The 25,315-nt window shown below is 40.3% G+C and overlaps 1 protein-coding gene and 1 long non-coding RNA gene across 2 annotated transcripts in view; one reads left to right on the forward strand and one right to left on the reverse strand.

Moving 5' to 3' along the window:
* LOC127003715 (steroid receptor RNA activator 1-like) overlaps positions 1-25,315 on the forward strand; it is a 167,452-nt gene that overhangs the window by 51,506 nt on the left and 90,631 nt on the right. The gene's annotated exons all lie outside the window — the stretch shown is intronic.
* The window catches only part of LOC127003716 (uncharacterized), a 30,748-nt gene continuing 8,517 nt past the window's right edge, over positions 3,085-25,315 (reverse strand). Inside the window, exons 3-5 of the long non-coding RNA XR_007757363.1 lie at positions 16,552-16,712; positions 13,126-13,240; positions 3,085-3,358 (exon numbers count right to left, since the gene is read on the reverse strand). This is a non-coding gene — a long non-coding RNA (uncharacterized LOC127003716). The remainder of the gene's footprint in view (positions 3,359-13,125; positions 13,241-16,551; positions 16,713-25,315) is intronic.

A 25,315-nucleotide genomic window follows, 5' to 3' on the forward strand; every position in this document is an offset into this window, starting at 1 on the left:
GTGCTGAGGAATATTGGCCATGGGACATCTTAAGCCCATGAAGTGTCGGTATAATGTTTTCAAATGTGCTAAGGTTTAGCAGCACAGTTATGTATCTGCATATTTTCACTTTTAGCAGCAAAATACAAATTTTTGCAATTATTTTGGAATATAACTTCAGCTATGAGGCAGCACTATCGAGTGGGACACTTAATCATCTAAAAAATTAAGAAAAAGGTCCTCCAAGTGAGAAAACAGAAAAGGTGTACCATATCTAAGTGATGAGCATGATATGCCTAAATCAAAGGTCTGTACAATATATAAAAAAGGGAAGAAATACCAAGTACAGTAAGGTCTCACATCTAATGTGAGATGCAAATACATAAACAAATGGGGAAAACTGTAATGGGTAAAAAATATTGGACCGAACACTTATTAGAACCCTATTTCCACAAGTAATGTAAGTTTTAAGCTTTTAGCATTAATTTGTGATATAATCATAGTACATAGTAATATATAAAATGTAATATAAAGAAGAAATAATGTAGGTACCTCAACTTTGAGTGATGAATGAGGTGTATGGGTAAGATGAAAGGCAGTAACCGAGGCAGGAAGGAAGGCTACTAGGTTGCTCTTCCTCCCTCCTCCTCACCACTGCCGCCACCATATCACAACCCTCCTCCCTCTTTTCGAGGCAAGATGTAAACCACCACCAAATGCACAATAAATAGGAACCTCGGCCATTTAAAGTGGCAAGGAGGAGGCTATACAATGTGACAACATGTAAGCCAAGGAATAAGGTAAAAGGCTGAGGAAAGGCAATGTGAGGGGAGGACAGACAACAATGACATCATGGACTCAGTCAATGTGGCGGCTGATTCAAACAATGCACCCTAGATTTTTTCGTTAAATTCAAAGCTTCCTTGTTAGATACAAATATGGGTAGAAGTCCAATAGTGTTATTCAATGCAAATTCATGGCAAGATAGGATGGTTGTAGGTCATCTGTAGTGAAATGACCCTTGACATCCTCAGCAAGACTCCTGACATATCTCCATCTGTTCTCAGGAAGGCTCTATTCCTACTTGACAAAGCCCTGTATTTGTCCTAAGTTCCAGCAAGCCTGGCAGCACTTCTTAACATTCTCCAGCACCTCCTCCTAGGCAAAGCCACTCCTTGATCGGAGGTGTTTTCCAATGCACTCTTTTGCAGCTCAGAGTTTCACATTTGAAGGTATCTCACAAATCTAAATGGTCCTCATTGAAATTGAAAATTAAATGATTTCAGACTTTCACTGCATACTCATGGGTACATGCCAACTCTTTTAGTCTCTCGAGATGAAGCATGGTATGGTTACACCTCAAGATTCTTCTTGACCTGACATGAAGCTTGAGTGCTGCAGCAACAAGTCTGTGATCAGTTACAAAGAACCCTAAAAGTTGGGGGCATACGCTATTACTGCACATGGCCATAGTGCTCAGTTCCATCGCACTGGTCCTTTGAGCCTGAGATAGATAAGAACCCATTTTTTTCCGGGACACAGGACACAGGACACAGGTGAGGCAGTGGCTGAGTGGTTAGCGTGTGGGTGCGGCATCCAGGAGGAGGCAGGTTCGCATCCCATTCACCACCACAAGTTAGGATTTTTCAGTCACTGCCAAGTGGCCTAAGACAACCCACATGCTGTCCTGAGGACCAACTATCAACCCAGACTCTAGATTCTCTCTCAACAGAATTTCAGAGATGAGCTCTGGGGGACAGCATGAGCCAAACAAGATGACATTACTATAAACACTTACCTATGCTATAACAGGCTGGGTCCGAGCATTAGGCTTTACCAAAAAAGCCTACCAGCAGAATGTAAAAAAAAAAAAAAATGATACCACAGTTTATCTTCCCCAGGTTTTCCCAGGTCCCCATTTATCAACCAGCCTGCAAGACATGATGAACAGCTGGGTGAGTTGCATGCAGACTGCCAGGGCTGGGATTCATACCCATGCCTGCAGATTCATAACTAGTCACGCTAACCACTGCACCACAGAGATGCAAACCACTTTGCCACAGAGACGCAAAGAACTCTGCACTCCAGAAAACCATGCAGCTCTGAAAGATCTGCCAATGAGTACTTACATGGATGTAGTCAATCTATTTGTTTACCCATCCAGCATTACTATGCCAGGTCCAGCACCGCGGCTTTGATCTCTGGTACCAAAAACCTGCAATTCTCAAACTCCTGGATCTTGTAAAATTCAGGAGGAGAAAGCTTGTTGATGTTCCAAGTACCAGAGCTATGGAGAACAACATATGACTCACACTTTATGTTAATTTAGTATATTCTCTCATTTTAGCTTATAAGGTTTATTTGAATCTTCCACAGTAACTATAAGTTTTAAAAGTATGATGAAATCTCATAAGTAATCCCATATTTCACTCCTAAAATAAAACATATCAATCACAAAACCCATCACAATATTGTATAGCACGCTTATACAATATGCCTCTGTGGTTTGGTGGTCAGCGTGCCTGGCTACTACTTTGCGGCTCAGGTTTGAATCCCAGCCCAGGCAGTTGGTGTACAGCTCACCCAGCTGTTCATCCTCCCTTTTGGGCTGGTTGATAAATTGGTACCTGGGGAAACCTGGAGAAGGTAAACTGTGGCTATCCTGGATTTCACATTGGCCCATCATCATCATATCTTGTCATGCCATTGAATGGCATTTTCACTTGCTTCCCTAAGATCCTGGACATTCCTGGAGTAGGTGGTTCATAGTTTGCACTTCTCCACATGGGCATTTGGGGTTGTTGGCTAATCCCCATCTGTGAAGGTTGTACTTGTTTTTTTCCGACCTTTGCATGTGCTTTGTTTAAAGTGAGTTAAGTGACCCAGTCTTTCATGGTAAGGCTGGTACTGCTGGGGAGGGTTTCACCTGGGCTTGCAGGGCCTCTTTCTGTTGCTGGTTGTCTCTTTCCTGCCAGCATTCTACCTTGTATGACTAGGGTCCAGTCCTCAGTGGTGATGAAGCTTTCCCAGGACTTCAGCCTTTGCCTCAGCCCGTGGCCTGGAGTAACTGTTTTTTACCTACCACAGGCCCAAAGGGCCAACGTATCAGAGATGAGCACTGCAGCCACGCGCAGCTGAAGTGGATGCACCTGTAACTCATCCTTTCCTAAAATTATATTAATGCAAGAAAATAAAATGCCAATCAACCACATAAATGCAAAAAAATGTATACTGTACTTATGTCCTTCCATGTTCAAATTTTCTGTTATTTTCTCCCATCCACTGTAGCCAATTCTTACTATCTTCTTCCCTTGATTCTCCTTCTTAATATGATGCATTTGTCTGAGAAGAGCCTGTGTAGCTTCCTTGTCCCAGTCACCTGTGGGTTAAATCATCTTTCAAAGTATACATATAATTATCACCATTTAATCTGCCTCAGACTTCATAAAACTTCTTAACACTGTAAAGGTCATGCATGCTCACTGAATGAAATGATGTGTATAGATATGTAGACAGAATACAGATACATGTAGCCTACATATGGATATATAGCTATCCATATATAACTACAGAGAACATGGTAGTCCTCGAGTTAAGCTGGGGTTCAGGACCGACAGGCAGGTTGTAAGTCGAAAATTGGCCATAAGAAAAAAAAATTACAATGAAAAAAAAATATATATATATATATTATTCAAATGTCCCACTGCGGATAGAGCAGCATTATCCCACCTCCTACACTATAGCTAGGCTATTCCTCTCCCCTGCCTCTGTCCTCACCTCACCCCAGCCCTGCGTTCAGTTGACCCTTTAGTCACACAACATTGTGCAATGTTAAGAAATTGAACTACAGAGTTTTGTCAAGATGGTGGTGGTAGTGGGGTTGTGTTGGCAGGGGACAATGTTTGTAAACAAAGGACACATCACACTTGTAGGAGTGGCCAGTGTTGCCTATAAGGGCTATAAGGGAATTTGTTATGGAATGACATTTTGTTTGCAATCAGCTGATTGGCTGTCTGGTTTGGATCACCCCCCCACCTCCACCTGCAGGGAGGTATAAGGGTTAACAGGTGAACCAAACACAGCTGAGACTTATAAACAGTGGAGATAAATGGGTAGACTCACTCCACTCTTGTTTGGCTCCTGTGCTAACCAACTAGCATCTGCTAGATCTAGCAATATGCTTGTTAAGCAGACTGTACTCCTATAAAATGGTAGAGCAGTGATTAGGGACTGTATTGTGAGTACGTAGTATACTTACAACTTGAGTTACAAAAGCAATTGAGGGAGAAGTGTGGGTGGGATGTCCCAGTTCATCCACCCTTCCTTCCTCCTAAGTCCTACCAGTGCATGAGGACTGAGGATGGAGGAAGGGTGGGGATGGGAGGGGTGGTACCGAAGAACTGTGTAAGCAAACAACTGCTGTACCCACAGTGGGGTATTTGAGATGTCAACTCATTACTTAACCAAGTACAGTAAAATACCTTTAATCCAGAATACATGAGGTCACGAGCCCTCTGGATTAGCAGATTTCCTGGATCACCAGGAGGGGATCTCAAAATTCTTCAAAACACACCATGCAAACACATATGATATTTTTCTCTTTTTTTCACTCACAATCAATACTGTTCATTGAACTGGACTTTTACCACACTTTATACTTCGTATGGCACATTTAAGCAGCATATCTAAGAAATTACAAGTTATTTGAAAAGTTACATTACATGTCAACATAAGCAGCACTGTCAGTGGTGGTCACAAAGTGTCCACCATCTTGCTTTTGAACTCCAGGTGATTAAATATATCATACCATGCAAATTATTTACTGATGAATGCTTCTTCCTATAAAAAAAATCAGGTAATAGAAATATAAAATTGATAATAAAACTTATTTATAAATACAAGTACAGTCGGCTATAGAGAGTAGTGACACACTGTCCAGTAAGTTTCGTTCAGAAAGCGACATCTGGCAACCCCTCCACGTGACATGAAAATTATTATATCCTATCGAAATCGTACTGTTGTGGTGATTGGTGGTCACAGGTGCACTCTACATAATTTTAAGATAGATATTTATCAAAAGTGCCCGTCGCTAATGCTTAATAAATATTTTTTCTTTAGGCTCTGTCGCTACATTTTGACACGAGCTTTTAGTTTCGTTCAAATTTAGTCAAGAGCAACTGTAAGTTGTTTATCAAACTATGATACATTTAAAAATATACTGCACTTATTAGGGGAGATTGTTATGCCTTTAAACCAAAAGCAAAAACTTCCTGACAGCCGAGCTCTTGTTCTTTATAAAAAAATTATACGTAATAATAGGCTATAAACGTTCACATGATGGCGCCGTCGACCACGGGCCTTGGCTGGAGCAGCGGTATTCTATTAAAGCCCTTATGTCCGCAGGCACTGCAGTTGAGCTGTCACGTTACTGGTTGTGGAAACGTATAATTTTTAGTACCTAAAAATAGAGAGAGAGAGAGAGAGAGAGAGAGAGAGAGAGAGAGAGAGAGAGAGAGAGAGAGAGAGAGAGAGAGAGAGAGAGAGAGAGAGAGAGAGAGAGAGAGGTTGGGTGGGGACGGGAGACATGTCCATCAGCGACACTGGGTCAGAGAGTCAGCGACACACACACACACGTATTTATACTTAGATATTACGTAATCTTCACGGAGAAATAATTTTAGATTTTTGATGATCTGAATTGTCTTTGAGGCTTTATAGTAATGGGAATTAATTAAGGCTGAGAGTTAAAAAGACCCTCAAGCCTATTTCCTGTTTGATGGTAAGGAACATTAGTCACTGCCTGCCTCTGTGAAGGACAGCACTGCACGCGGTATTTTCAAAGTTTAATAAGAAAAAGTGTTTCAGACTGTTCGTGATGTTTTACCTCGTCATCATCATCATCATCATCATCATCATCATGTAGAAGACATTCATTATCGCATTTCTAAATTGAATTCATGTAATCTGGTATATTTCTAACTACATTATATTATATAATATAATATTATACAATATTATAATTTCATGGTTACACACACACGGTACACACTGAAACGCGTCACTAACATCGCCAGTGAATGCGTCACCGTGGTATAGTTGCCAGATACCACCACCAGGCTAAACATTCTGAAAACCGTGACACTCATTTCTATCGCCGACTGTACCTTCTCTAAATGTGAACTAACAGATGACGTGTCGTTAGGGGTGATTCTGCATTCGCTATTTTCTTATTCAATTCTCCGGGTGGCCAGAAATATTAAACCAAATCAGTTGAAAAACATAAACAAACAGATGACCTGTCAGCAGGGGTGGTGATGCATTTGCCATTTTTTCCTCAATTCTCCAGGCCAAAAGTATTATACCAGGGTAGGCGGTGGCTGAACTGGTAGCGCATTGGGCCCACATTCACCTGCGTGATGGACGACGGTTCAATCCCCACGCTACCACTCGGATTTTTCAGTCACCGAGTGGCTTAAAACTACCCACATGCTGTCCTGAAGACCACCCATCAACCCGGACTCTAGAGGAAGCCATCTAAGCGAATCAAGAACGAGTTCCGGGGGGCAGCATGAGCCAATGCAAGATGTCGCCACTATAAACACTCGCCTGCGCCAGAACGGGCTGGGCCGACCATCAGGCCCCACCTGAAGAAGCCTTGGGCCGACCATCAGGCCCCATCGGGAAAGATGCCTACCGCTTAATAGGCAACAACGTAAAAAAATTTTTTAAATAAAAATAAAATCAACTTATAAGCGTAAGCAAAGAGATAACGTGTTGTTAGGGGCATTGCAGCATTTGCAATTTACTTCTTCTTTTCTTCTTTCTTCCCCATACAAAGTGGTGTATCAGCCATTAATTGGAAATATGCAGATAAATCCAAGCAAATCCAGGAGACAACAGGGTAACAGATAGTCAGCTTGGGTAAACACAAAGGTCAGCCAGGTGAATTTCATGAGTGTCAGCAAGGGTGCACCACTTTTGTCTATTTTTTGGTATTTTCAACTTGTTTCCCTGCTTTTTCTAAATGTTATCCCCCAAAATCAAAATGATCCCCAGCTGAAAATTGTGAACCATCGTGATTTCCAAAGTATCAGATGCCAGATCATCGAACTTTTACTGGTCATAAGCACAAGCAGTCATAAGTTGCATACGTCCTAACTTGAGGACTACCTGTACCTATATATACATTAGGATCTCGCCAAAAATATCTAATTGGTGCCTGAAAACACAAACATTACCAAAAACATTCTTTGCATCAGTGAAATGCAAGTTTAATGGTTTAATTAATGCAGCCAGTCCAGGACTTTCACTTATTTTTCCTATTTGAAAACTAAAACTTTTAATCATTATCATTTTTAGTTGAAATAATGTCCTCAATGAACAGGCATGAGTAAAACAAAGGAGCTTGTTATGATTGTTGTTCTAAGGCTTGTCCATGGCAGTTACTATGGAGTACCCCTTTAGCCTGGCTCACTCATTCCCAGCAATCTATCTATATCTATGAAGCTCTGTTCATTCAAGAGAATTTCCCTCAAAGGGGATCTACAGCAGAAGCATTTTCATTTTTCCTTACTCCAGACCTGCTCAGCACACTCAGTCCCTCACACACCAACTCTCTCTTTCCAATATTCTTCCAGTCAATTGATCCATTTCACAAGTGATCTCTCCTTGACATCCCATCCCTCAATCCTGCCCTCGTAAACTCACTTTCCAATATCATCCTCACTCATTCTCTCATGTGTCCAAACCATCTCAAAGCACCACACTTTACCCATTCAACCGTTCCATGATACACATCCTATGCTGTTACGCCCAAACCAAATATCTCATACATGCTTTTGCTTTCTCCATCCCACCCTGACACATCATATGCACTTATTATATACAGTACCCTCCCAAGTTTCGCGCTTGCTTCGTTCCGACCATCAGGATCCACCGGGAAGAAGCCTACCGGCACAATAGGCCAAGACGTAAAAACAAATAAGAAAAATAAAAATAGCGCTAAACTTGCAGATCACATAACTCGGGGTATTGAAAACACTGAAGAAGCGCTTATTTGTTCCAGCCCGTGGAGACGCTGACTTTTTTTCCCACTTTACTCCCTTGTTATCTCAAAATACGTACTGTGAAAAAAGGAAGAAAATGCAAAGAGAACGGGTCATTTTGAAACCTCAGTTGAAGGCGGCTGGTTGCCTTACGATTGGCTGACAGTTCACAAAAGACACTTGTGATTCGCCGAGTCCAATGACGTCATCGACGGCGCTCATCCAGTCAACTCTAACTATGACGAAACGAAAGCTTTGTGAATCTTTAGTTAACATTTATAATGAAATCATTAGTTCATAGCTTTTACCGCGGGCCATTAGCGCACATCTCGGTGAATCTCGCCCCAACACGTGTGAACATGGTCACTCAACCACTAGTTTCTTGAGAATTATGAACAGAGAATCAAAGTTGGCTGCATTTCATGGGAAACTCAGCGAAATTCTAATCAGAATCTCAGTCACCAGCATATCGGTTATTCACTTGTGAGGTCAGTAAGTTGTGGTCACAAGAAGAAAAAGAGCGTATCAGCTGATCGGTTCAGTAGCTATCCGCATGTTTATTCCAGTACCAAAACGAGTTCCATGAAGCTAGATAAGCCTGGAGTAATCAGGATGAGCAGGTCTTGGACTTGAGACTTGTCCAAGTATAGCCACTGCCTCATCGTGTCTGGGTCCTCACTGTTACGTACGTTCTTGTAGCATTTAACGGTAGCAAGCTGTAACACACTCTCCCTTTGTCTCCGAGCTAACCACTCACTAACCAACACATGCTTTCTTTTCATTTGTCTAGCGCAACTGAGAAAGTTTCATCGAAATGGCTAAGAGAGAATGACCAAGAGTCAGTTAAGAGAGCAAAAAGATCGCCAGTAGAACGCCCCTTGCGGAACCCATACTGGCGATCAGATAAAAGGTCAGAAGTGGAAAGGTGCTTTTGAATCTTCCGGTTAAGGATTGATTCAAAAGCTTTAGATAGGCAGGAAAGTAAAGCTATAGGGCAGTAGTTTGAGGGATTGGATAGGTCACCTTTCTTAGGCACAGGCTGTATGAAGGCATACTTCCAGCAGGAAGGAAAGGTAGATGTTGACAGGCAGAGGCGAAAGAGTTGGACCAAACAAGGTGTCAGCACGGAGGCACAGTTTTTAAGGACAATAGGAGGCACTCCATCAGGTCCATAAGCCTTCTGAGAGTTGAGGCCAGGGAGGGCATAGAAAACATCATTCTTAAGAATCTTAATAACAGGCATAAAGGAGTCAGAGGCGGGATGAGTAGGAGGAATACGCCCAGAATCGTCCAGAGTGGAGTTGTTACAGAAAGTTTGAGAGAAGAGTTCAGCCTTAGAGATAGATGCGACGGCAGTGCTCCCATCAGGGTTAAGGAGAAGAGGGAAAGAGGAAGAAGTGAAATTGGAGGAGATATTTTTGGCTAGGTGCCAGAAGTCACAGGAAGAATTTTTTATTAGAAAAAGCAAGGTTTTGACATTTTCTACTTAAGAAAGATGTTTTGGTAAGTCGAAGAATAGATTTGGCACGATTCTGGGCTGATATATAAAGATCATGGTTAGCAGGAGTGCGAAGGCTTTGGTACCTTTTGTGAGCTGCCTCTCTATCTTTGACAGCACGAGAACAAGCATGATTAAACCACGGCTTTTTAGCATGAGGAGTAGAGAAAGTACGTGGATTGTATGCCTCCATTCCAGAGACAATCACCTCTGTGATGCGCTGGGCACACACAGAGGGGTCTCTCTCCTGGAAGCAGTAGTCATTCCATGGGAAATCGGAAAAATACATCTTCAGGTCGTCCCACCAAGCTGAAGCAAAATGCCAGAAGCATTGCCTCTTCGGTGGGTCCAGAGGATGTACAGGAGCGATAGGACAGGATACAGAAATAAGGTTGTGATCGGAGGAGCCCAACGGAGAGAACAGTTTGACAGAGTAAGCAGAAGGGTTAGAGGTATGGAAGAGGTCTAGTATGTTGGGCCGGTCTCCAAGGCGGTCGGGAATAAGTGTAGGGTGCTGAACCAACTGCTCTAGGTCATTGAGGAGAGCAAAGTTGTAGGCTTGTTCACCAGGCTGGTCAGTGAAAGAGGATGAAAGCCAAAGCTGGTGGTGAACATTGAAATCTCCCAAGATGGAGATTTCAGCGAAGGGAGAGTGGGTCAAGATGTGCTCCACTTTAAAGTTCAAGTAGTCAAAGAATTTTACATAGTTAGTAGAGTTAGGTGAGAGATAAGCAGCACAGATGTATTTAGTAATAGAATGACAATGAAATCTTAACCAGATGGTGGAAAATTCAGAAGAGTCAAGGTCATGGGCACGAGAGCAAATGATGACGTTGCTCACGTAGGCGCAACATCCAGCTTCTGAGAACTGAAGTCAAAGAGGACATAGAACACATCGTAATTTTTTTTAATAACAGGCATAATGGAGTCAGAGGGGAGATGAGTAAGAGAAATACAGTACCCTCTCGAGTTTCGCACTATCCGAGTTTCGCGATCATCGAGTTTAGCTCTTAGTACTAAATTCTTACTATCATGACTTTCGCGCATTACCGCCACGAGTTTCACGTTGCTTTGACATGTTCGGGTCACGTCTACCTACCGTCGGCGTCATGCGTGCTGCCTTAAAAGGCGGTGTCCAACCATTGGGGCTATGGACAACCGCAGTTGCCCGTATGCCCAACCGGGAGCGAGTTGCTGGTTGTCCATATGAATGGAAAATGGTTGTGAGTACGAGCGTGAGTACGTGGGTACCGAACGGCTGCATGTAAACAAACAGACGACGGCAGTGGCTGAGAAGTGAGGAACAGTGGAAGATGGCCCACCAAGAGACTCGTAAAATGGGCTGGCAGAACTGCTTTGTTTACTATTTGATTAACAAGATAAGAGAACACCCCGTGCTGGGGAACCACAGTCCAAAAACTTTTTTCTCAAGTCTATGACAATTGTAGATCTCCTGGTGTTGTTTTCCTTTTCTTCTTCTTTTTCTTCTTCTTCTTCTTCTTCTTCTTCTGATCTGTAATGCATGGCAGCGATGGTGAAAATAGTGAAAAATAGCCTAAAAGGGCATAGAAAAGCAAACTCAGGGAAAGAAAAGGACAGAAAAACACCTAAGTTCAGGGTGAAGTGTATAAGTGCACACTGTTAAGTAACTTAGGGCCGCTTTCACAGTCACTTTGTTTTGATCGTTACCAATGGCGGCGATCGCCGCTTAGTATTTCACGTGAAACTGGCCGATGGGGTAGTGGCGGCTGCAGACGAAGTGAGAGATGTTGAGAGTGTGTGGTAAGAGCGGAGCTAGGCTAACCCCGCAGCCGCCACCACCCGATCAGCCAGTTTCACTTGGAAATACTCGAGCAGCGATCGCCGCCATTGGTAACGATCAAAACAAACAAAATGACTGTGAAAGCGGCCCTAAGTATAAAAGTGTGGAGAAGGAGGACCTAAGAAGCGATAAAAAGCATTACAGGTCAAAAGAAGAAGAAGAAGGTCCACTACACTGGCCGGTGTTGCGAGAAATATCTCCCCGATGAAATTAATCATTCTGCTGTCCACCACACATGCGCGCTGTGGGAATACACAGCATTAAAAGTATTAATATGCCTGGTTTTGTTCTAGTCTGCCCGCTTGTGATCTTTGTGAGTGGTGAGGGAAATATGGAAACAGTAAACAAGCTGAACCTCTCTGCGAGCTATTTTGCGGCGGTGGCAGCAGTTTACATTCAATAGGCATTGTAAAGTCAATTATGATATTAGTGATTTCATGATTTTTAACAGAAAGAGTTAGCAGATTATTTCATAACACACACAAAACTACCAGAAAAATATAGGTTTGTCCAACTGTCCCACGGGTGACCGCTAGCCTTCAATTCTTCATAAAACACTGATTTTTACCTTACCTTAGCAGACGACACCATGTGGATCACAAGCGTGTATTCAGAACTGCCAGCCAATTGTAAGGCAGCCGCCTTCAACTGGGGCTTGAAAACGATCTGTTCTTATTTCCCATTTTCTGCCTATTAACAAGGTACGTATTTTGAGATAACAAGGGAGTAAAGTCGAATAAATTGTGATAACAAGGGAGTAAAGTCAGAAAAAGTCATTATTTTCCACGGGTCGGAACCAATAAGTGCTTTTACGTGGATTTCAATACCTCGAGTTTCGCGATCCTCGAATTTAGCGCCATACCTTTAGAATGAAGCAAGCGCGAAACTCGAGAGGGTACTGTATGTCCTGAATCATTCAGAATGCAATTTTCAGATAAAGCTCGAGCAAAGAAAGTCTACTGGCTGCTTTTTCTCGTCTTGGTCAAAGCTGCATCCCTTTCTTTTTCTGCCGCCTCACACTTTCTGGACCAGTTCTTTTTACAGTTCCCACTTCCTATTTATGACATGCTATTTTACACCACACTACATATATGTCTCTCTAGTTCCTCTAAGTCCCTCTACTTTACTTATTCAAAAATATTTCCTGCATCCCATAAAATTTGCTTCCCTGGATTTGTATCTGCCATGACTATGTGACTCCTCTGTTGGCACCACACTCATTTCTAGCATTTGGAATTCTAACACCACATGATAGCTTTTCCCTATGGGCCAAAAATATTAAAAAGATTTGATTACATTTGGTTCTTTACTTAGCAATAAATGGAGCCTCATTGGAGTGTGTTGAACTGAGGATGAGTTTATTCTGGCTCATGACCAGTGAATTTCATATGGTAAATCAAAAACCTGCAGAATTAGAGATTAAATATTCAAAAGTTAACAGTATCTGCATCATCTGCAAATCCCAAATATATCTATAAAAACATGAGGGATGGTTAAAATTATAAATTGTGCTCACTAAACAACACTGGTTGAAGCCAATGCTGAAAGCAGTCAGTCAAGGGGATGATCATAAAGCTTGTGAGCATATCATGTTGATGAAACTTGCCAGAAGTTGTTGAAAACAGAAAGAGGATATTAATGGAGGCTCTACTGGAGGAACTTTCAGGAATGGGAATCTGGAGTACCATGCAATGTGCCTCAACCATGTGCTCTACACTGACAAATGAACATGTAAAATTTGATACAACTGATATATAAAAAAAAATTCCATAAATACATACCACAGAGTTCATTCATTTCATCAAAGTATTCACATCTCTTCTTAATTTCATGAAAGTCATTATAGTTGACTGTCCAACGATATTTCTGAAGTACTTCCCTCCAACGCATTCGAAGCTAAAAATAAAAACACTGGTGTTTAAAACTCTCTCTCCATGAGCTGCACATACCACAAATCAGTTCATTTTACTCTTAAATTTTCAAATAACCAATGACAGCACTTCTGCCATACCAGAGAAAAGTCAGTGTTATAGCTGGTAGTGTTAATGTGTAGTGAAGAAAAAATCTGTGGTCTATAGTGATGATAACAACCTCCATCTATGAATAGCATGTAGGGGAAGAATGATTTTAGCTAGATGGACTCTAGTCTAGCAAAACAAGGAAATTGAGATCTGGTATAATAGGGGTAGGGATAATGTAACAGTCATTTCTGAATAGAATTGAGGGGGAAATTCCATCACTCATTCACTGTAATGGAACTTGTGTCTGCTGCCTTTAATTCTTCATAAAACACTGATTTTTTGTACACCATATGGATGACTATGTAATGTTATTATCCACCTTGTTTAATTGAAATTGGTGCAAAGTTTTAATACCCTTGCAAGAAAATGCTACAACTTTTTATCTGCAAAGAGAATGACATTTTACTTTGCATCAGAGAAAGAAGACTTCTGAATAAACAATTTGATGCTATAGTTTTTATATATAAAATATACCCTTAACCCGTGGGCTTCGGCTATGGGAAAGCCAAGAAGTGCCTGAGAAACAACAAAATTACTCTGCATTTTGAGACTAAGAAAAGAGCATGGAACGTACATCAGAGTACTCCTCTCATAACCATAAAGCCGTTAAAAATATTTACTTTTACTCAAACTCCATTCTTTTTGGGTGGTGTTTGTTACAAAATAAACAGTCTCGTGACGCGTGGCATCTAGCCGAGAGTCGCTTGTTGTGTACTATAGAGAATTTTACAAGTGATTACTGTATGGATAGCTAATTTAGTATGCCATGACCTTATAGCACTGCCTATGACAAAAAAGCCCACCTCAAGATCACTCACCCACCACATTGACCTGGGGCAGTCATGGTGGGTTGCACTATGTCGGCCACCGCCTACAATTAGCTCGAATTAGGCGTTTTATGGCGAGCCCTTTTTAGGGTCCACCGTACCACAGCCACGACTCGTGAAAGCCCAAAAAAAGGTCCGCCGACATTCTCGGGTTAAGAATATTTTAATTACTTTTTAACTTTTTGTAGAAATGCTCACTAAATATTTTCTTTAAAATATGTTTGAGAAATTGAAAGAAGTAACAGCCTAAATATTATTAGATTTATGTATACTGCAACAATTTTGACAACTGGTCAATTACAGTCTGAGTAGTAGCAATTTGAAGGTCAAATAACATTTCACTTTTGCGTTTAGCCCCTACAGGACGAGTGACCCGCCGGCAGAAATTCTGGTGGGTTTCATAAAAGGACAAGTGTCTCCCATGCAGACACCTCCGTTTCCTTTTCTATGCCGTTTCCTCGTGACCTTCCCTGTTGTTCTACATCTAAAATACACTTATCGACGACCTTAGACCTAAATACACGCATATATAGGCCAAGAGGCTCATTCACACGGCTAGTCTTGATGGATAAAGGATGCTCTATTGGATATATCTAGTGAGTTTGCCATATCCAGTGATAGTGAATGGAAAGCGAATGACCAAAAGCTCTCATCGTCAGATTCTGACCTTTCTGACGATGGTACTTTGACTCCAGGATTCACTTCAAACCCCATCAAGCCACGAGTCCTTCATCCAGCTGCCCCGCCTGCCCCAGCTGCCCCGCCCATTCATAAATTGTCTGACTCAGATGATGATGACACCCCAGTATGTAAGACTCATCATTGCACCACCTTAAAATCAGGTGCTAAAAACCATGGAAAGTTCCAAAGCCCTTGAAGTACGCATGTATGGGCGTGACCCACCATATCGCACCACTTATAATCTGTCTTGATATTGGTGCAACTTGATTTTTTCATCAACGTTTACATTTTTGTGTTTGTCTCTTCAATATCTATAACTTTTGTTCTACGAATTTTTGGGTCCAATAAATATGAAAATTCAACTTATTTTCAGTTTATCGTAATTTGCAGAGTAATTACATGAATAATTTATTAAATGTGTATGTCATTAAAACCAGCTTTAAATGCTGTAAAAAAATTATTAAATGAGTTTTTACAAGAAATATACTTGAAAAACGGCTGTTTTTTGCATTCTCTGAAGGCACCCCTTAGATTTTTTTGCGTCCTTTAGGGGTTAAATGACACAGATCATTATCATTGCTGTACACCAATGTCTTATAACACTAATTGCAGCTGTCCTGCACATAACATGACTACATGACATATCTGAGAGGCCAGGAAGTCAATTGAGGGTCTGTTCAGGTCATTTATCTCTGGATTTGCTGTGTTAAATATAAGGCCTTCATCACTGTCCCTCCTGTTCAGTGAAATATACTGTTTCCTGGCACCTGGACCAATTTTGTCTGTATAAACAAAGATATCTTTCAGTTTATAAAATAAAAATATCATTCCCATAATGAGTAAAGTGTAAAAATTTTGTATGTTGGCTTATATTAATTCAACTTGCATTTTTGGCATGTTAGTAGATTTTTCATTTTGGGCTATTGCTAAAAACAGCACAATTACTAAGCTCTATAATGACATCAAAATGAGCTTTCTATGATGAAAAGTAACTTTGCTATGAGCATTAGAAGTGAAACATCTCTATGCAACTGTTTGAAATTGCTGCCAATGTGGGTCGCGAGAAAAGTGCGGTTTTCACAGACGGCCTGACAGGAAAGGGTTAAGATTTTCTCTTAACTGTTGTTGAATGCCAAAAGACACAAGAAAAAATTAGGGAGAATATGTATATGTGGTGGAAAGTTGGTACACTACTGGCTGCAAAAATGGCTCCTTATCATTGACTCAAGTCACTCATTAACCAGGCTGCCCAGCACACTGATAAATGTTAAAGACACTTTCAGATACAGATACCTTTCAAATTACATCAGTATTATTATGTTTCTGGTGAATTCATGTATTGTAAATTTCACGTAATGAAAACATGGTGCAGGTCAGGATTGCCAACTCCTCCAAACCACTTCCTGCAGGACTCACCCAAAACAGTGGCCCAAAACTTCCCAAACAGAGCAGGCAGAGTGGGAAAACAACTGCCTTACATTTAGTCAACCAGTTCACACAATATTGCAATGTTACACAACATAACTAACAAGTTGTGCCAAGATATCTTTAGGTCATCATTTGTGTACTGTAACAAACGCTTGAGTTTTCAATTACCTATGTATTTTTAGAAATGCATTTTCACATGTGTTAAATACTGACCAATTCTAAACTTCTGTTCAAAATAACTCTCACTTACCTGAAGAATAGTAAAATTGTAACCATATGCTTCCATTTCTTTATGTAGTTTTTCCCAGTGGATCATTCTTCTTTCATTTTTCATAGTCAACAAAAAATATGTTTGAGGGTATTTCTGTATGAGCTGAATCAGCAACTGAGTAGATCGTTCATCCCAGTCTCCTGGTGAAAAAGGATGATCAGTTAGAAGATGTACGGCTGTAATATTCAAAATTTGTTTTGGGATATTTTTTCAAGTGATGGACCTCATATGCCCACATTATTCACTTTCAATACAACATGTACCACTACTGCTTAATACCATTATTTTGTCTGCAAGTGCAATGCATCTTTAACATTTATTCATACAGCATTTCTTAACTTATCCCTTTTTTCAATTATATTTAAGCCTACTAACTATCTAAAGTAATTAACATACTACAGTACTACTAAAATTTCAGCAAACAATATTGTGGCAGCAATGTTGTAGCCTCAACAAAATATTTCATAAAGAAATGCAAAGATATGAAAGTATAAACTAAAAGGAATTAGATAAAGTTGGTAGAATTTAAAACAACAAGAAAGATAATACTAACACGGCTGTGCCATGCAAATTCTCTGGTAAGCGACACCTGCCACCTCCTACCTGATGACAGCTGTCCTCTTGCTCTAATTGGCTAAACTCCTTCAAAACACGGCCTTGGAGCTCCGTCCACATGACCTACCCCATGCCCTGTCCTCCCCCTACTCACTGTTCCTCCCTCCCTCACAATGACTCACACACACACACACACACACACACACTCTCTCTCTCTCTCTCTCTCTCTCTCTCTCTCTCTCTCTCTCTCTCTCTCTCTCTCTCTCTCATTCTCTTTTAATTCCTATTACTACTCCTTCCCAATACACTTTTACAACTTTTATTTAGTTACTATTTTCTTTTTACTATTACTATAATGATACCCACTCTTACTCTAAAAAGCTGAAACAAATTTCCTGGCAATTGCGAGTCTAACTCGTTATCACACACACACACACTCACACACAGGGTGATGCGCTAAAGTGGTCCGTCTCCCGTCTAAAGAACTTAAATAGCTTGAGTGAGATGAGTGAGAAGGAGGAAGGGTGGCGGACACCAAAGGGAGGAGGAGGAAGGGGAACAAGGCGGAAAGTTCTAGGAGCCGTGGGGGGCTTGGGAAGTGATGAGTGTTACAAAAACATTGAGCCTGAGTTCTCGGGGTTCGGTGATATGGAATCATCCATATACAGAAGAGTGCTGCTGGTGGAGAAGAAGTTAAATACGTGGATAGACAGAGTCCAGGTCATGGAAGAAGAGGATGTCCACGGTAAGAGACTGCATAGTGAACTAAGATCTTGAGTAAGGAATCTAGAAGAAAGAGAGAAATACCTGGTTCAGGAAAATGAGGAGTTGAAAGAGAAGCTAGCGAAATACGAAAGTATGGTGCAGAAAGGACTAGGAGTAGTACGAAAGGAAAATGAAGACCTGAAAGTGATAATGGATAAGGAGGAAAAGCGAGTTAAGGAGGAAGTGCTGGGTGAAATGTAGACAATGTTGGAAGGTAGAGCACGAAAAAGCTAAAATAGACTTTAAGCAAGTAATTGAGAAGCAACTAAATGAGTAAAAGGAAAATGTATAAAAAGAGATGGTCAAGGTCATTAAAAGGATTGAAGATTTAGTAAGAGATGTAGCAGATAAGCAAAAAAGTGCAATAATATTCGGAATGAAAGAGAAGAACATTACTTATAAACCTAAAAGGGAGAAGGAAGAGCTGAAGTCAGTGAAGGATCAACTGAAAAACTTAAATGATGATGAAATTCAAGACCTGGAGGATGAGGTAGAAGAAATCAATAGGATGGGCCCTTACATAGAGGGCAAAACAAGGCCAGTTAAGCTAAGACTGAAGTCACAGAAAGTAACGGAGGAAATACTATACAGAACAACTAAACTAAGAGAAGTAGAAGAATGTAAGGAAATATATATAAATAAAAACAAAAATGAAGAAGAAAGGAAGAAACGGAACGAACTTCTAGCAGAGGCAAAAGAAAGGAATAATGTAAGATCTGAAGAGGAAAAAAGAGGTACTATTTTTTTGGAGAGTTCTGGGAGATCATGTCAGAAAGTGGTACATAAGGGAGAAGATAAAAGAGAGTGAAAGTTAGACAAGATCGATACAATTAAGGGATTAAGTGTGATGTACACAAATGTAGACGGAATAATATCTAGTTAGCTGGAAATACAAGACTACCTACAAGAGAAGGAGCCCATGATTGTGTGCCAAACAGAAACTAAACTAAATGAAGTCATCCAAATAGTGTTTGATGAAAAATACAATGTATGGAGGAAAGATAGAGTGGGCAAAGGTGGTGGAGGAGTGATGATAATGACAAAGAAGTTACTAGTAAAATCAGAAGTATATGGAGAAGGAAAAGCAGAAATAGTGAGTGTAAATCTGGAGAACAAAAACAGAGAAAGGATGACGATCACAACAACGTATGTACCACCTAGAACAAACTCATGGAGTAAAGAAGAATATGAAATCATGATTGAAGGTACCATTCAGAGTTTAAGTAGAATACTCAAGGCAAACAAAAGAGTACTATTAGTTGGTGATTTTAATTGTAAAGAGGTAGATTGGGAGATGTTTGAAAGCGGTGGTGGCGATATGGCATGGGGGGAAAGATTGTTAAGATTGATGATGGAAAACTCAATGGTGCAAAGGGTTTAGGAAAACACAAGATATAGAAGTGATGACAAACCGGTGAGACTGGACCTGGTGTTAACAAAAGGAATACACTTGAAGGATGAATTAAGGTATGGATGCCCTCTGGGAAAGAGTGACCACGTGATCATAGAGATAGAAACGGAGGAGGAAGGAAGTGAAGAGGATGAATCATATAAAAAACAGGTTAAACTATATGAAAGCAGACGTGGAAAATCTTAGGAAATATTATGGAGAGCTGGACTGGGATGAGCTAATGATAACAAGTGAAGTGCAAGAAAAGTATGATATTTTCATGGAGGCATATAAAACAGGAATTACGAAGTTTGTACCAGAATACAGACCTAAAGAAAAGGGAAAAAAGGACTGGTTTAATGCAAAATGTGCTAAGGCAAAAGAAAAAAGGGACAAAACATGGAAAAGATTAAAAAGAAATAAAAACCAAAGGAATAAAGAAGATTTTAAGGTAGGAAGAAATGAATACGTGAAAATAAGGAAGGAAGAAGAAAAGGGATATGAAGAGGATATTGTGGAAAAGTGCAAGGAACAACCTAAACTATTTTATAGATTCATAAACGGAAAGATTAAACCAAGAGAAACAATTGAAAGACTGAGCAACGGGAATGTGATAATCGATGATCCTAAAGGCATAGCGGAGTTACTAAAAAGTTCCAGCAAGTTTTTACTAAAGAATCAATATTTAATGAGCCACACGAAAACAAGATAAATGTTCATATGGAAAAAGTTACAGTAAATAAAGAGGAGATATATTAATTGTTGGGGGAGCTGGAAGAGAGGAAAGCTGTACAACCGGATGGAGTCTCAGGGTATATATTGAAACAATGCAGAAATGAGATGGTTAGACCGATATCATATATGACATCATTAAATACTCAATAACAACTGGTACAGTGCCTACGGGGTGGCGGAGGCCTGAAGTGGCCCCAATATACAAAAGTGGAAGGAAGGAAGAGCCCCTGAACTACAGACCCGTATCATTGACCAGTGTAGTATGTAAAATATGTGAGAAAGTGATAAAGAAACAATGGACAAGATTTCTAGAAGAGCATAATTTAATCACAAGTAAACAATATGGATTCAGAAAAGGGCGCTTATGTGTGATAAACTTACTGAGCTTTTACTCAAGAGTGACAGATAAAATACAGGAAAGGGACGGATGGGTTGATTGTGTCTACCTAGAAATGAAGAAGGCATTCGACAAAGTTCCACATTCAAGACTGCTATGGAAACTAGAAAATAAAGGAGGATTGAAAGGGAAAATGAAGAACTGGATGGAAAGCTACCTAAGGGGAAGAGAGATGAGAACCGTGGTTGAGGGGAGGATCCGCAATAGGATATTATAAAAATATGAAAAATATATCGAAATTGAGGTTAAGGGTCTGTGTACACCGCCTATATGTAGGCTATCGAACGGCAGAGTTTGTTTTTCTTTCCTGCAAATTTAAATGTCCCACTGAGCCAATTTTTAAATGCCCTGTAGATGGGCATGGCGCGCATATCCTAGTGTGGGTCTCGTTGCTACGTTATTTTCAATGAATGTGATGAAATAATGCCTTATAATTGCCCAGTCATACGTCAGGCAGCGTTTACACCATGCTGGCGTTCTGTGCAGGGCTGCCCTGTGCCAGTGCTCTTTATAGCTTGAGGAAGAGGGGTCACACTCACACTGCTTCTCTCACTTGCCTCCCATTCGCTCACATGCCTTCATTTAGTCTTGCCATTGCTCTGAATTCTTTCAGACATGCCTAAAGTACACAAGAGTGTACAAACAAAGAGGAAAAGAGCGGAATACGCGAGGGAAAAGCGGAGAGAGATCATGATACCCTCGCCCTTGAGCGATTAATACCTTTAAAAAGGGGGTAACCAGGTGCCTGATCATTACTTATGTATGATTACTGAGCAATAAACAATCATATGATATGAGGTTTGTTACATTATAACTTGATTAGAGTACGCTATGACATGAAAATGGCAAAAAAACTTTAATCGACGTTTTCTCAAAACAAGGGTTACAACATAAAATGCATCTCCTCCATTATGCTTCCTTTGATCACCATAAAAATTTTGGAGTAAAAACTTATGTTAATTTAGAAAAATTTGTATAATTTTTTTTTTTTATAGAGGTTTTTTTCCGTACAGCACAAAAAGAGTCTAGACTTCCAAGATTTAATAAAAAAAAAATTGACTAAGTTTATTAGATTTAAAAAAAAAAAAAAATTAAGATTTGTTAGGATTGTTATGAAGTATTTTGTGTGCAAGTGGCAAAAAACAATATGCAAAGATGACAGAAGATACATTTTTAAATTTTTGAAAAAAATGAAAAAAATCAATACATCTTAATACATATTGATACTATTTACTTGAAACTCGGATATGATGATGAAGGCAATGTTAGACATAACATCCATGAAAATCAACAACCTCAGCCAATTCTAAAAACATAGGTGGATCCTTCCCTTAAGGACATAAAATCGGAATGGAGAACTGTAGAGAGTGGAGTGACTCAGGGATCGGTATTTGCACCAATACTTTTCCTAATATATATTAATGACATGCCAGAGGGAGTAAATAGTTATATAAGCCTGTTTGCAGACGATGCAAAACTGCTAAGACATATAAAAAACAGTAAAGACTGTGAAATTCTGCAAGATGACCTAAACAAAATTTGGAAGTTGAGTATGGAATGGGAGATGAAATTCAATGTGAAGAAATGTCATGTTATGGAAATGGGAAAAAGTGAAGGAAGACCAAAATGGACATATAAAATGGGAGATGGTGAAACATTGAAGAAAGTACACGAAGAGAGAGATCTGGGAGTAACAATGCAAGATAATAAACAGCCAGAGTCATGTTAATCGGATATTCGGTGATACGTATAACATGGTGAGAAATATAAAAATAGCATTCCACTACATTGATAAGGATATGAAAAAGTTAATTACCACTATGATCAGACCAAAACTGGAATATGCAGAGGCAGTGTGGTCTCCCCATAAGAAGAAACACATAAAGAAACTAGAAAGAATACAAAGGATGGCAAAAAAATGGTTCCAGAGCTGGAGGGATTGACATATGAGGAAAGACTAAAGGAAATGGACTTACCAACGCTAGAACAAAGAAGAGAAAAGGGAGAGCTAATACAAATCTATAAATCATTGAGCAAAATGGAAGAAGTAGACAACGAGGAGTTACTACTAAAAGAAGAAATTACCACCAGGAACACAAGAGGACATTGTAAAAAATTGAGGAAGGGAAGATGCTTGAGACATAAAGAAATATAGCTTCCCGTAAAGAAATATAGAGGTTTGGAACAGACTAAGTGAGGATGTAGTATCGGCGAGGAGTGTGCAAAGGTTTAAGGAAAAGTTGGATAAATGCAGATACAGAGATGGGACCACACGAGCGTAAAGCCCAGGCCCTGTAAAACTACAACTAGGTAAAAACTAGGTAAATACACTCACAGAGAGAAGGGAAAATGGGAAGGGTGTGGTGAGGGAGGGGCAGAAGTGAGTGTCAGGTTGTCCCTACACATATGAGACCATGATTGAAGATACCATCCAGAGTTTGAGCAGGTTACTCAAAGCTAACAAAAAGAGTCTTGTTAGTTGGAGATTTTAACAGTAAGGAGGTAAATTGGGAAATATTTGAAAATGGAGGTAGTGAAACGTGATACAGAAGCGACGACGAACCGGCGAGACTGGAACTGGTGTTAACAAAGGGAATGCACTTGTTGAATGAATTAAGGTATGGGTGCCCCCTGGGAAAGAGTGATGACATGATAATAGAGATGGAAACAGAGGAGGAAGGAAGTGAGGGTTACGAATCATATAAAAGAAACAGGTTAAACTATAGGAAGACAGACATGGAAAATCTCAGGAAATACTATGGAGAGCTAGACTGGGAAGAGTTAATGAAAACATGATAGGTGCAAGAAAAGTATGATATTTTTCTGGAGGCGTATAAATCAGGAGTTATGAAATTTGTACCAGAATACAAACCTAAAGGAAAAGGAAAAAAGGACTGGTTTAATGTAAGATGTGTTAAGGCAAAAGAAAAAAGAGACAAAGCATGGAAGAGATTGAAAAGAAATAAAAACCAAAGGAATAAAGAAGATTTTAAGGTAGCGAGAAATGAATACATGAAAATAAGGAGAGAAGAAGAGAAAGGATATAAAAGGATATTGTCGAAAAGTGCAAGGAAGAACCTAAACTGTTTTATAGATTCATAAATGGAAAAATCAAACCACGGGAAGCAATAGAAAGATTGAGTGATGGGAATATGATAATCAAAGATCCTAAAGACATGACTGGTAATCCAAGATAATTGTCTCACTTTCTAAGAAATCCGACCACCTGTTTTTAACCAGCCTCTCACATATCTTCGCAACCACATTAGTGAGTGATACCAGTCTGTAATTTAATGGGTCCTCTTTCTTGCCTCCCTTAAAAATTGGTACTATGTTTGCTCTCTTCCAATCTTGTGGTACCAATCCTTCACTCAGGGAGGTGCTCATTATGGAGTGCAGTTTCTCTGCAAGGTGCTCACTACATTCTTTCAAGATCCACCGTGATACTCCATCCGGCCCCATCGCTGTTCTTACATCCAGCTTGTTCAAGCTTTTCTTGACCTCCTGCAGCATTAACTGTATCTCCTGCATAACCCTTCCTCTTTCCTGGCCCGGTGGTTGTACAAATTCGTCTTTTTTTGTGAAAACTCTATGGAAGCTATTGTTCATCACTTCTGCCATCTCTGCTGGGTCCTCATATGTAGTTCCATCCATTTTCAGTTTATCAATTGTTTCTCTATTCTTTAATTTGCCGTTCACATGTCTATAGAATAGTTTGGGTTGGTCTTTGCACTTGTCAATTATATCTTTTTCATATTTCCATTTTTCTTCTCTTCTAATCTTTGTATATTCATTCCTTGCCTGTTTGTGGTTGTGTGTGTGTGTGTGTGTGTGTGTGTGAGAGAGAGAGAGAGAGAGAGAGAGAATATGACACCCCTGGACACTCTGGAGTACCATTGGGATGTCGCTGTGCTGCTGGTGTGTAGCAGTCACTGCTCAAATCGCGTGCTCTCTTACCCGGTGACTCCTCAGAAGATGTAGTGCTACAGCACAGACTTTGTTACTCTGTTTTTGTCATTAGTGTTTTGATGTCCTCGTCTCCCTGTCTGTTGTGTCGCGTCTTCATTGTTAACCCTTTCATTGCTAAGCCTTAGCTTAACGTTAGGCGTGTTGCTGGTGGTGCTAAACACTGGCTGCGAGCTCCAGGCACACTCAAATCTCCCACGTATGAGAGTGTTCCAACAATATTTCTCACAATACATGAATTGCCAATTGGGTGGGTTCTCCACTAAATTTGGTGGAAAATCATGTCAGCCCAGCACATAAAATCTACGGACGAGCAACTGGTGGATGTTGTTGACCAATATAGCGACATTTTTGCATAGCTTCACCTATCACATGACTGATATTTTGACCAAATAGTTGTAAATTTTGCAGTTAGCAATACTGCCCTGCCAGCACCCCATCATCAAGAGATCTACAGTAGTTGCCTTACGGCTGACCGTCGCGCACGTATAAATGTACGTTTTCACAGGCAACACCCCCTGAACCTGCCTGTACTTTCGCAAGAGAGGCTTACATTACCGAATCGTATAGATCTTAGCCTCCTTTTACCAATGGTGTTTTTGTTTTTTAGATGTGATGAATAGTTTTTGAGATACAGAGGTTAAAAGAGCGAGCACTAGCGCCACTTGCTGGTGGTGCTAAAAGCGCCAGTCGCACTCACAGCAAAAAACAACCCCTGAACGTGCCTGTACATTCGCAGGAGAGGCTTACATAACCGAATCTTATAGATCTTGGCCTCCTCTTTCCAATGGTGTTTTTGTTTTGTAGCTGTGATGAATAGTTTTTGAGATATAGCGGTTAAAAGAGATCCCCTTCCCCCGCTGGGGTGCCCAAGTGCGCCTGAGGGGATAGTCTCGTTGCAAGCGCTTAGCAAGGAAAGGGTTAACTTTTCCTGT

This window comes from Eriocheir sinensis, chromosome 26, assembly GCF_024679095.1.
Source record: "Eriocheir sinensis breed Jianghai 21 chromosome 26, ASM2467909v1, whole genome shotgun sequence".
Classification (NCBI taxonomy): Eukaryota; Metazoa; Arthropoda; class Malacostraca; order Decapoda; family Varunidae; genus Eriocheir; species Eriocheir sinensis.